General features: G+C 39.2%; 1 long non-coding RNA gene across 4 annotated transcripts in view; it reads left to right on the plus strand.

The window, feature by feature from the left end:
- The window catches only part of LOC141580643 (uncharacterized), a 29636-nt gene extending 18864 nt beyond the window's left edge, over positions 1-10772 (plus strand). For 3 of the 4 annotated variants that reach the window (XR_012512926.1, XR_012512928.1, XR_012512925.1), the window contains one exon: positions 6099-7651. This is a non-coding gene — a long non-coding RNA (uncharacterized LOC141580643). Of the gene's footprint in view, positions 1-6098; positions 7652-9473 lie in introns of those variants that run through there. The other variant, XR_012512927.1, reaches the window with a different exon arrangement.
- Positions 10773-12972: the final 2200 nt, after the last annotated feature.

The raw sequence follows: 12972 nt of genomic DNA on the forward strand, positions 1-12972 counted from the left end.
ACATAAGGTTTGTATGTCAGAAAGGACTTTATCACTCATACCACAAGAAGCATGAGCATTAGCATAATTGCTTCAATTTCTCTTGATGTACTTGACAGAGTTGCACCTCAGAGGGATCCAGATGGAGTCTATATACATAGTGACATTCTATTTCACCTGAGGAAGACTAAACATAGGGATTCCACTACTTTTATAGTGAGTAGTAGCATGACCTTCTCTCTGCCTCTGAGAGAAAATTTTAAATTAGTAAATAAATATACAGTGTGTGAGAATTTCTGTGAAAAGAGATAAACAATAATACAGTAGCTCAGCAGAGAGTTGGGGTAGAGTCTTCTCAGAGCAAATTATTCTTTAACTCATCAAAAGATAAATTGGACTTATTCACAAGATTGAGGACAAAGGTGCTAAGTGGCATTCAGCTACGTGACACTCAAGAATATGCTTCATTGGCAAGGACCCCAAGTAGTTCAGGGAGTGGGAATGGGGAATGCAGGAGAGGAGGCAACTGTTGAGGGAGGAGTTGGCTGAGTCAGTGTTCAAGTCACGAAGGAGGATCTTCTATACTCAAAAGGGGATTGTCAGAACAGATTTGTCTGAGGCAAGAGCGTTCTTTCAAATGGGAGATGTATTGGAAAATGAGGAAACAAACAGGTCACTTCGGTGGCTGGTGAAGTAATCTTAAAAAAAAATGGTAGCAGTGGAGATGGAGAGTAAACACACCCTATCTATTCTAAAGAGATGGAATATATAGGTCCTGGGATAGGTAGGCAAAGTGAAGTCACAGCTGAATTTCAGGTTTCTGTTTGGGCTTCTGGGAGAATGTACTGGGAAAAGAATTTAAAAGAGGAGCACAATTTTATACGAAATGATGAGTACTGTTTCACATTTGTGTTTGTAAGATGTGAGGTGTCTAGGTTCAGCTGCCCAATAGACAAGACTCAGGAAAAAGTGTGGACTGGAGACAGTTATTGGAGCCCTGAGCCCAAGTGAAATCTTATGAGAGTACATGAAGTGATAAGAGCACCTTGGAAAGAACTCTAATGCATGCCAACATTTAGTGAGAACATTTATAGAGGACGGACTAAAACTAAGAGAGAAGGAATGATCAGAGGAAAACTTGACAAGAATAGTGTTTCAGAAATTAGAATATTTTTAAAAAAGAAGAAGACTGGCCGGGCACGGTGGCTCAAGCCTGTAATCCCAGCACTTTGGGAGGCCGAGGCGGGTGGATCACGAGGTCGAGAGATCGAGACCATCCTGGTCAACATGGTGAAACCCCGTCTCTACTAAAAATACAAAAAACTAGCTGGGCATGGTGGCACGTGCCTGTAATCCCAGCTACTTAGGAGGCTGAGACAGGAGAATTGCCTGAGCCCAGGAGGCGGAGGTTGTGGTGAGCCGAGATCGCGCCATTGCACTCCAGCCTGGGTAACAAGAGCGAAACTCCGTCTCAAAAAAAAAAAAAGAAAAAAAAGAAGAAGAAGACTGGCAAATGCTACAAAATATAACACAAAGACAAAAAAAAAAGTGTGTCTCAAATTTCACAATAATAAAGGATGATGTAGTGAGAGCAGCAGTTACCTTAGCTACCATGAGGCAGTGGGGTGGAAGCTCCATGTTACAGTGAATTGGAAGGAGAAAGTAGAGAGAGCAAGGGTGACTGTTTTTAAATTTTTATTTTATTTTAAGTTTCAGGATGCATGTGCAGGATGTGCAGGTTTGTTACGTTGGTAAACGTCTACCATGGTGATTCACTGCATCTATCATCCCATCACCTAGGTATTTAGTCCCACATGCATTAGCTATCTATCCTGATGCACTCCCTCCCACCCTGCTCCTCCTGACAAGCTCCAATGTGTGTTGTCCTCCTCCCTGTGTCCATGTGTTCTCATTGTTCAGCTCCCACTTATAAATGAAAATATGCTGTGTTTGGTTTTCTGTTCCTGTGTTAGTTTGCTAAGGATAATGTCTTCCACTCTATTCATGTCCATGAAAAAGACATCATCTCTTTCTTTTTTATGGCTGCATAGTATTCCATGGTGTATATGTACCACATTTTCTTTATCCAGTCTATCACCAATGGATATTTGGGTTGTATTTTTTTTTCTCTGAGACCAAGGCCATGGGGCCAGAGATGAGTCCATTTTAATTGCTGGGGAGGCAGGGAGGGACCTTAGAAATAGCTCTCTCCCCCCACCCCACATGTCCCATCCAGTTTGGGCAGGAAGCCACTTTCCCTAAAACAGTTCATTGCTGGGATCCTCTGAAGCGCTGCTGTGGAGGGCAGCCGCCAGACGAGGGCACAGGGCCTCAGAGGACGCTGATGCACTCTGTCAGCTCCTGTCAATGTCTTTGCTATTGTGAACAGTGCTGCAGTGAACATACACGTGTATGCATCTTTATAAAGGAATGATTTATATTCCTTTGGGTATTTACCCAGTAATGGGATGAGCAAGAAAAATCTTTTAAGTATGCAGGTCAGAGGAAAGTCAGACTACTTGCATTCTTTAGACAATTGATTTTGAACGAGGATTAGCTATAATCATTCAAAAATCTTAATTCTCAATGACTAAGGTGACATAGGATAAATAATTCGTCTATGTGGCAATGTTGAGATTTAAGTCGGGCCTTCTGTAACCTGTGCTCTTAACCCCAATTTTTTCTAGGACACTGTATAATTACTGTGTTCATATCCATATGGCCTGTGTCTTCACAAATCAGATATTTAAGGAGTCTCAAGAAAGGTCTTAAATCATTCAGTTGTATAATGCTCAAGCTGAAGAGAATGAATTTAACTTGATCATATTATGAATGTTTAGTTGACCCAGGGGTGTTAGGTATATTTCCCTAACCTACATAGCTACTAAGCCTGAGGCTGAAAGTGGAAGCGTTATCACCTGCCTTCTCATCAGTTCAACATATTAAAAAAAAAAAAAAAAAAAAAAAACTGCACTGAAAACAACAGTCTAATGTGTAGGAGATACAAGCGTTTCTTGTCTGAATGAGCCAGATCCCTCCAATTAATCAGACCTAACCCTGCTTTGGTACAATCTACATCCCAAAGTTCAGAAATAAAATTGCTTCAATTGGAAATAAGTGTTTTGATCCTACATGTCTCTAAACCAGACTCTCGTATGAGTGATGACAAAGACCCAAACATATTGACCCAGACAATAAATATTGATTCAGTGCTCTGGGGCATAAGCCCAGTTCCACTCTTAAGCATTGTAGCTGAAAAATAATATTCTCATTTCCATATAAAAGAAGTAAGGGTTGGCAAAATTACAGTCCTGAAATTCATAGACACAGGGTAGCACTAGCTAAAATTAAAGTTGTTTTTTTCTTTTAATTTTAGGGGTTTCTTGTTTAATGAGTACAGTTCTTCCTAGTTGTGTCTCATCTTTTTGCTCAGAAACAAAGCTTATTAAAGATCCCCGGCCTCAAAGCTAAGACTGCCATGATAAGTAAATTAACATACACACAAACCCCGAAAATGATTTTATTTATTTATTTATTTATTTTGAGACGGAGTTTCGCTCTTGTTACCCAGACTGGAGTGCAATGGTGAGATCTCAGCTCACCGCAACCTCTGCCTCCTGGGTTCAAGCAATTCTCCTGCCTCAGCCTCCCGAGTAGCTGGGACAACAGGCATGCGCCACTATGACCAGCTAATGATTTTTAGTAGAGACGAGGTTTCACCATGTTGACCAGGATGGTCTCGATCTCTTGACCTCATGATTCACCCACTTCGTCCTCCCAAAGTGCTGGGATTATAGGCGTGAGCCACCGCATCAGGCCGATTTTATTTAAGTAAAAAATGAAAAGGAGGCTGGGCATGGTGGCTCATGCCTGTAATCCTAGCACTTTGGGAGGTCAAGGCTGGTAGATTACCTGAGGTCAGCAGTTCGAGACCAGCCTGGACAACATGGTGAAACTCTGTTTCTTAAAAAAATTTAAAAAAAAAATAAATAAAAATAAATAATTTTTTTAAAAATGAAAAGATAGTTGGATAACTTAGAACCAGTGATGGGTATGTGGAATAGAGAAGTCAATGTTCACTTAGGAAGGTCTTGGTAAAAAGAGGCAGAAAAGAGTGTTACGAGAAGGTAAGGGGTAGGAGCCATAAAGAATAAATCATTTAAAATAACTCTAATGCAAAATAGTGCTGTCAGATTTCTAGTTTTTATAAAATTATCAGCTATCTTCTAACTCTATTTAAATCTGTGTCCTTTTAATTAGAGAGTTTATCTCAACAGCTAAGTCCAGAAATAGACAGGTAAAGAAATCCTGTCTAAAATTATAACACATTTAACTTATTCCCATGAGAATAGGTTAATTTATGAAATAGTCACCTGACCTGGGAAATAAAATAATGTTGGGAATTTGCAATTATTAAGGAAGAACTGATAGCTTAACATTTCTTCTGCACTTCCCATTACTTAATCACTGCTAAAAGCACATGTACAGTTTCTCTTAAGATCTAAACCATTATTTGTGCAATTTAAGAAAACCACCAGCCTGTACTTCGGAAAACAAAACCTAGAACATTTTCTAAATCATAATGATTTCTAGGTTTGCCTTCCTGAATATGTACGGGTTTTTGTAACCAACCATAGATTATTACCACGACCTATGTTCTATGACCTACATTATGCACATGCATATTTTTCTCAAGAAATTTAGATCCCCTACATTTTCTCAAAAGCAGATGCTTTCCTTCTTAGATAATATTTTGAAACATACTCACAAGACCTTTAAAATAGAAAGGAAAAACCAAAAGTGTGTATTTTAAGAGATGTATTGCAATAGCTCTTAATTGTGGAAGAAAAAGATTCTGGTCTTTTAAGAAAAAAAAAAGAACTTATTGTAATGATCTTGCATTGATCTAAGAACCTCAGAGGAAGATGGCGAAGGTCCAGCAGAAATGGACTACTTGGAATACCAATATCATCATTACTGACATATGCACTAAGTACTTCAGTTTGTACTGCCAATATCACCAGTACTGGATTCTGGACACAGCCATAGCACCACTCTCATGGCTGTCCTGAAAACTTTATCTCACTGCAACCACCACTGCTGCCAGAGGGTTCTCCAGTTTTCCATACCCTATGTTACTAGCTTGCAACTTACAGATGCATTTGATTAGCAGAACTAGGTCACATGCTCACACTCTCAATACGAGGAAGTCTGGGAAATAAATATGTAGCATCTTCAGCCTCTCTTCCATTCCTTAAAGCCTTGTCATCATCTGCACTGAGGCTAAGTTTCATGGATTCCAGACGTTGCAAAGGGAAAAGAAAATGAAACACAGAAGAAACTGGTCTGGAGATCTTAAGTCGCAGAGCTGGAAGTGGCACACATATTTGTTCACATTCCTTTGAGGAGAAATTAACGTGGTCACAACTAACGTCAAAAAAGACCAGGAAATTGTGTAGGTCTGGGAACCTCTATGTCAACTTGCAATTCTATTTCTATGAAGGAAGAAGATAATGGATTTTGGTGGACAGTGAGCAGTCTCCACTACAGTCAAGTAAGTGAAGGTGGCTAACAAGATATATTTAAGAGCCATTGAACATCAAAATTTATGAGATGAGGAATTCTTCAAACATAGGAAGAAGGCTTAGATGCTGGGCAGGCAAAAACAATCAAAATATCTAAGCAAAGAGAAGGATGTACTACCATATTTGTGTACAGTCTTGCGTGATCACCTTCATGAGCTCCTCTTCTGCATGTTGCTGCTCCTCCTTTGCTCTCTTTTCTGATCCGCACACACACTCTTGTGATCTCATCTACTCTCATTGTTCAATGGCCTTAAACATACCTCATTAGCCACCTTCATATACTTGACTGTAGCAGAGACTGCTCACTGTCCACCAAAATCCATTATCTTCTTCCTTCATAGAAATAGGATTGCAAGTTGACATAGAGGTTCCCAGACATACACAATTTCCCGATCTTTTTTGACATTAGTTGTGACCACGTTAATTTCTCCTCAAAGAAATATGAACAAATGTCATGTGTGCCACTTCCAGCTCTGCGACTTAAGATGTCCAGACCTGTTTGTTCTATGTTTCATTTTCCTTTTCCCTTTGCAGCCTCTGGAATCTATGGAACTTAGCCTCAATGCACATGATGACCAGGCTTTGAGGAATGGAAGAGCAACCTAGGAACCTGGGTTACTGAATAAGAAGCAGAACTACCCACCAGGCTGGAATGCTGACCTTGAACTAAAGTACGAGAGCCTGTATTTAAAGGCCTATCTCAGATAAGCTACTGGATTATTGTTAGTTATCTTTATCTTTTTAAAGTGGTTTAGTCTTATCCTAACACACACACACACACACACACACATGCACACATATACTAACAAATTTACCATCTCTCAGTAAAATCAGTATGTACCCAACTGGGTACACATACTGGGTACAAACCTTGGATTGGCCTAAACTCCTCTTTCTCTCTTGCTCTCCAAATTCAGCAGAACACTAAATTATGATATTTATACTCATTGAACTATTTCTTTCTTTAAATCTAAAGCTGCCACTTCAGTTTGGGCTCTTAGTTTATAGTTCCCAGTGTGCCTTTGTTTAGTTGCCCTCTCTGCATCGAATGTCTTCTGTCTCTCTTTCTGTTTATAGAGATTGAATCTCACTGTGTTATCCAGGCTAGACTTGAACTCTTGGGCTCAACCAATCCTCCCACCATGGCCCCCCAAAGTGCTGGGATTACAGCATGAGCCACTGCTCTTGATTTGCTCTCTCTTTTTCTCTAGCTTTTAAAAAAATGTTAATTTAATTTTAAGTCCTGGGATACATGTGCAGGATGTGCAGTTTTGATACATACATAAATGTGTGCCATGGTGGTTTGCTGCATCTAGCAACCCATCTCTAGGTATTTTTACTCATCTTTCAGGACTCAACTTAGTTACTATCTTCAACAAGGGTCCCCAGTGATACACAAATGTTCTTCCTCTATGATCCGCTAGCACACAGTGGCTATCTCTAGCTTAGCAGTTGCCCTAAAATGTTGAAATTAACTATAAATACGAATAAGTAGACTGTAAAAACCTTGAGGCAGAGATTGCATCTGTTGGTAGAATGACTATACTCCACTATTCAGATGTATAAAGAAATGATTACAGTAATCGGATTGCTGGGTCAAATGGGATTTCTATTTTTAGGTCATTGAGGAATCACCACACTGTCTTCCACAATGGTTGAATTAATTTACATTCCCACCAGCAGCGTAAAAGTGTTCCTATTTCTCCACATCCTCTCCAGCATCTGTTGTCTCCAGATTTTTTAATGATCGCCTTTCTAACTGGTGTGACATGGTATCTCAATGTGGTTTTGATTTGCATTTCTCTAATGACCAATGATGAGCATTTTTTCATGTTTGTTGGCCTCCTGTATGTCTTCTTTTGTAAAGTATCTGTTCATATCCTTCGCCCATTTTTGAATGGGCTTTTTTTTTTCTTGTAGATCTGTTTTAGTTCTTTGTAAATTCTGGATATCAGCCCCTTGTCAGATGGGTAGACTGCAAAAATTTTTTCCCTTTCTGTTGGTTGCCGATTCACTCTACTGACTGTTTCTTTTGCCGTGCAGAAGCTGTGGAGTTTAATTAGGTCCCATTTGTCTATTTTGGCTTTTGTTGCCATTGCTTTTGGCATTTTGGTCATGAAGTCCTTGCCTACACCTATGTCCTGAATGGTTTTGCCTAGATTTTCTTCTAGGGTTTTTATGGTGTTAGGTCTGATGTTTAAGTCTTTAATCCATCTGGAGTTAATTTTGGTGTAAGGTGTCAGGAAGGGGTCCTGTTTCTGCTTTCTGCACATGGCTAGCCAGTTTTCCCAACACCATTTATTAAACAGGGAATCCTTTCCCCATTGCTTGTTTTTGTCAGGTTTGGGTATATATCCGAAGGATTATAAATCATTCTACTATAAGGACACATGCACACGAATGTTCATTGCAGCACTGTTCACAATAGCAAAGACCTGGAACCAACCCAAATGCCCAACGATGATAGACTGGATAGGGAAGATGTGGTACATATACACCATGGAATTTTATGCAGCCATCAAAAGCAATGAGTTCACGTCCTTTGTAGGGACATGGATGAACCTGGAAACCATCATTCTCAGCAAACTGACACAAGAGCAGAAAATCAAACACTGCATGTTCTCACTCATAGGTGGGTGTTGATCAATGAGAACACATGGACACAAGGAGGGGAGCACTACACACTGGGGTCCCTTGGGGGGAAATAGGGGAGGGATGGGGGGTGGGGAGGTGGGAAGAGATAGCATGGGGAGAAATGACAGATACAGGTGAGGGGACGGAAAGCAGAAAACCACACTGCCATGTATGTACCTAAGCAACAATCTTGCATGTTCTTCATATGTACCCCTAAACCTAAAATGCAATAAAAAAATTTAAAAAAATAAATTAATTAAAAAAAAGAAATGATTACAACTTTACTCCCTTGCAATATCAGCCTTGCTGCTTTGCCTGACACTGAGCTCCCTACAGATTGCAGGAAATGCAGATACCTTTTATTGTGCAAGAGGGCAAAGACAGACTCAGAGAGCAGTACTTTTGCCTGTTTCTTTACCTAAATCTCTCCCTTAGCTGCTACTAATTAATTATCTACAAAACAGTTTGAAATCTTTCCAATCTTCCAAAAAAGCAAGGAGTAAGCCACTTCTCTCTGGTACTGTCCCATTTTTTTCTGGTGATTCTAACCATATTTCTAGGGTTTTGGTACAGAAAAGAGTTACACTCTTTTCAGACTTTCTTTTCTGTGTGGATGGAACCCTCCTTGCATTCTCTCTGCATTATGACTTTAATTCTAAGATCCGGAATCACACCCAGCAAGTTTCTTCATATATAAAAATAAAATGTGCAAAGAAAATTTGAAATTTACAATTCTTCTTCTCACACAACAAATACTGGATTTCAATATTATTATCCTGATATGAATTTAAAAACTCTAATTTGGATGTTCAAAGATGACTCCTTTGCATATCTACCCTACTGCTAATCTTCCTAGAGAAAAAGATATCTCTGACAGAAGAGCAGTTTCTCATTAGAGGAAAGTACACAAAAACATTTTTCTTAGGTGAATTCCCAAGAGACAAACCCCCTACCAGGTAAAGATATTTAAACAAGTAAGATGTCTTCTCTATACGTGGAGAATTGTATGCAGGAAGCTTACTAGGGAGTGGTCTCAGCCACAATCTCATAGAGGAAATTGGGGAAGCAGAGGGAGAAGTCGAATTGCTGTGCAGTTGCAATTAAGCCTTTAATTGCACCATGGGTGCTCTGGAGCAAGGATTCAGAGAAATGATGAGAATGGCTTTAAGTTTTCATAAGCCAAGTGTGGTAGATTATCTTTTCCAAGATGGCCCTAACAATATTTCCCATTCTACATGCTCTTTTGCAATGTTACCTCTCTCACTCTGCCATCAGGAGATGAGGTCTGTTTCCCATACCCTTGAATCTGGCTGGATGACCTGAAGCAGAAGTATGCAGTATAACATCTAAGCCTGGGCCTGAAGAGATCCCTGCCTTCTGACTTTGATATTAAGACAGTCCTTGGAAGCCAACTACCATGCAAGAAATCATGCTACCATGAGACCACCATTTTGTGAGGAAGCCCAAGCTACACATATGAAGAGAAACAGGATACAAGAGAAGCACAAAAATACAATATATAAATATGCAAATAAAGCCTTCTTGGACCTCTAAGAAACTAACCTAGTTCAGTTGACTGAGTGACCTGGCCAATGTCACCACTAAGGCCTGCTTGAATTCTTGACCCATAGAATCATGAGTACATAAAATGATGGTTGTTTTAGGTCACTACATTTTGATATAGTTTGTTACACCACAATAGAAATGGATGAAGAACCCAGCATCAAAATTTTTTCAGATCTTTAGAGCATGTCCCAGCTGACATCTAGATTGCATTGTCTTAAACAGTCCTCCATGCAGAAGACTTTCCAATAATTCCAACTTTCTACACACAGGAAACAGTCAAGTTGGACTCTCTTTGTAACAGTTAAAAGATGGTAATCTCCCACTTCATTCACCCTCAGTCTTACTCGATTTTGCCTATCACTTCCTTTCCTAAATTTCTGAAGCTAAAGACCACTCAAGTTTCAGTAGAAACCATGACTTTTAAATCAGAACTATTTCATTTCCTTGAGAAAAATTTTCTGAGTTCTGAAGCCAGTCCCCTGAGAAAATGCTGATGGAAAACATAATTACAGCATCCTAAAGCATTAGGCTTCCTGTCCTGATTACAACAAAAGACTCATGGGATTTCCACAAGACAGCCACTCCTGGAAACGATTCTATAATTGGGATAAAAGGCAAAAGGAAAATGAAATTCAGATCAATTCCTTGGGTTCTTCCTGTTTATCCTTATTCTAAATTTTCACATAACAAAATGAAGTAAGATTTCAGTGTGCTATTCTAGCATTCACTGTTTCCTTGCCTTTGGTATCCAAGTTTTAAAACCCTGATGTAGTGCATAGAAATAATAGAAAATTCTCATACTGTGCTTCCGGTTGGGTGGAATCATCCTATGTCAATACTAAGTAATGCAGCTTCCAGGGAGTCAACTGACTTGTCCGACCTTGCACAGTCATCACCATTAATCATGGCAGAATTTTTTTATAGAGACCATGGTGGCTATCAAATTGTCTTATTCTGTTTCTGCTGCTATTATAAAATATATGAGACCAGATAATTTGTTATAACAACTTATTTCTTACAGTTCTGGACATAGGAAGTCCAAGATCAAGGTCCTTGATGGCGAGGTAAGGCATTCATGTTGCATCTTCACATGGCAGAAGGGGCAAATGGACAGAAGAGATGAATGCTGTGTCTTCATATTTTGGGAGGGAGAAGGGCAATAAAGGGCCTAGTTAGTTCCCTCCAGCTTTTTATAAGGTCACTAATTCCATTTACAATCACAACTTAATCTCCTCCTAAAGGCTCTTTCTCTTTGTATTATAATTCATATCATCACATTGGCAATTACGTTTCAACATATGAATTTTGAAGGACACATTTAGATCATAGCACAAATTGTAATTATGGAAAATAATAGACAACCACAAATTATGTTGTCATACTCCTCCCACAGCCTCATTTCATTAAATTGTTGAACTCTGACCTTTGTAACCTACAAAAACAGCATCTCCATAGGCTTCAGCCTAATACAAATAATAAAACTAAAGCCTGTAACAAATTGAGTGACTGCCCAAAGGTGACCCAACTAGGTTGACACTGGCAGGGCTGCTATTAGAATCCAGTCTTCGTTTGACATACCCTATGATGATTCGTTTTACCCTCTGCTACTTCTTATCATCAATCAACATTTTAATGATGTTAGGTGGAAAGAGCTCAGGATTTAGAGACCTTGATAAATTCAGAATACAGTGTTCCAAGTCATTGAAGTTCCATGAGCCATTCATTCTTTACCTGTAGAATGGAAATAGTAAATTCAAAATCAAGGAGTCTGTGTATAAAGCATCTATTATTCATGCAGACCCTGTGTGCAGGTAGGTTGGGCTGCCACATACGTAGAGAGTTCTTTGACCTCCCAGAGGAAGTCCCTGAAGGACTTCATTAAGCACCCTTTAATCTGACATCCTCATTTCCCTTGTTTGGTTACTTTTGGGAATGTAAAGTGTTGTATATTGAGAAGACCTCTTACTTGTTTAAATATCTTTACCTGGTAGGGGGTTTGTATCTGTCCTTTTGGTGAGTTTAGTTAATGAAACTAGTTAGATCAATCAGCTACCATTCTACTCAGAAAGTTGGTTCAATTCTGTTGAAGTCTTGAAGGAAAAATGAGAGATCTATATTCAAATAATGACTCTTGGTTATTAATGCCATCAGTCAGAGTTTGAATAATAGAAAAATTAACAAGTAGACATATTAAGAAAGGTCTCATGGAAGAAAAAATATGTGAACAAAGTTTTAAAAGTTAGCATCTAACCTTGCAAATATACAAATATACAACAAAACAAGGTAAGATGTAATGAGACTTCGAAGATTCATAGGGAAATACTTCTCAGATAAGATTCTTCATTTGCAAGTAAGGGAACAACTATGGTTACTTAAGCAATAAAGGGGATGTGTTAAGGGGATAACAAGCAGCTCATGGAATGGACAAGAGGCTGGAAACCTGAGTTTGGATGCCAGGGAGGAATCAGGACCAGATGCAAGAGCAACTCTAGCTACAGAGACAGCATTGTTTTTTTCTATTCACATGTCTTTCTGTAGGTCTAAGGGTAAAGGAATTAATGGGACAAGTTTAGATCAAGTCCACAGAGAATAAGACTACCAATTTACAGCCACACCAGAACTCTACAGGATAGATAATTCTACCAAAAGAAAATTAGGTTGTGTTCAGGAAGAAGAATACATGTTGGACAGACATATGAACCAATAAGTGTCCACCCTAGAGTAGAACACAAGACCAGGTGGTTTGAGTAGGAAGGAAAAGAGATACATTGAAGACTTTCTTTGTGCTAGGTACTGTGATATTTCATACTTTCTATCATTTAATTTTCAAAACAACCCTGAAAATCAATTATTTTCTCCTTTTCCAAATGAGAAAACTGAAGCCAGGTTAAGGAAATTGCTTAGGTTTCTATGGCCAATAAGCATTTGGGCTGGGATTTGCATTTGTGTCTGCAGCTCTGCATTTGTGCTCTTTTAAACTGAGAGACAAGGCAAAGTTAGTAGTGCTGCTAGCCTTTAGGAGGAGCAGGCTAGCTTAGGTGTCATAGCAGGAGGACTGGCAGAGTTATGGGTCCTGCAAAAGGAGAATAAAAGAGAGATAGCAGTGAAAAGATCAGCAAACAGGTACCAAGACAGAACTGGAGAATAACAGAGGAAGGATGAAAGCTATAAAAATCTCCCCATAGGCTAGAGATTAGTCTTATTTTAC

Source organism: Saimiri boliviensis, chromosome 1, assembly GCF_048565385.1.
Source record: "Saimiri boliviensis isolate mSaiBol1 chromosome 1, mSaiBol1.pri, whole genome shotgun sequence".
Classification (NCBI taxonomy): domain Eukaryota; kingdom Metazoa; phylum Chordata; class Mammalia; order Primates; family Cebidae; genus Saimiri; species Saimiri boliviensis.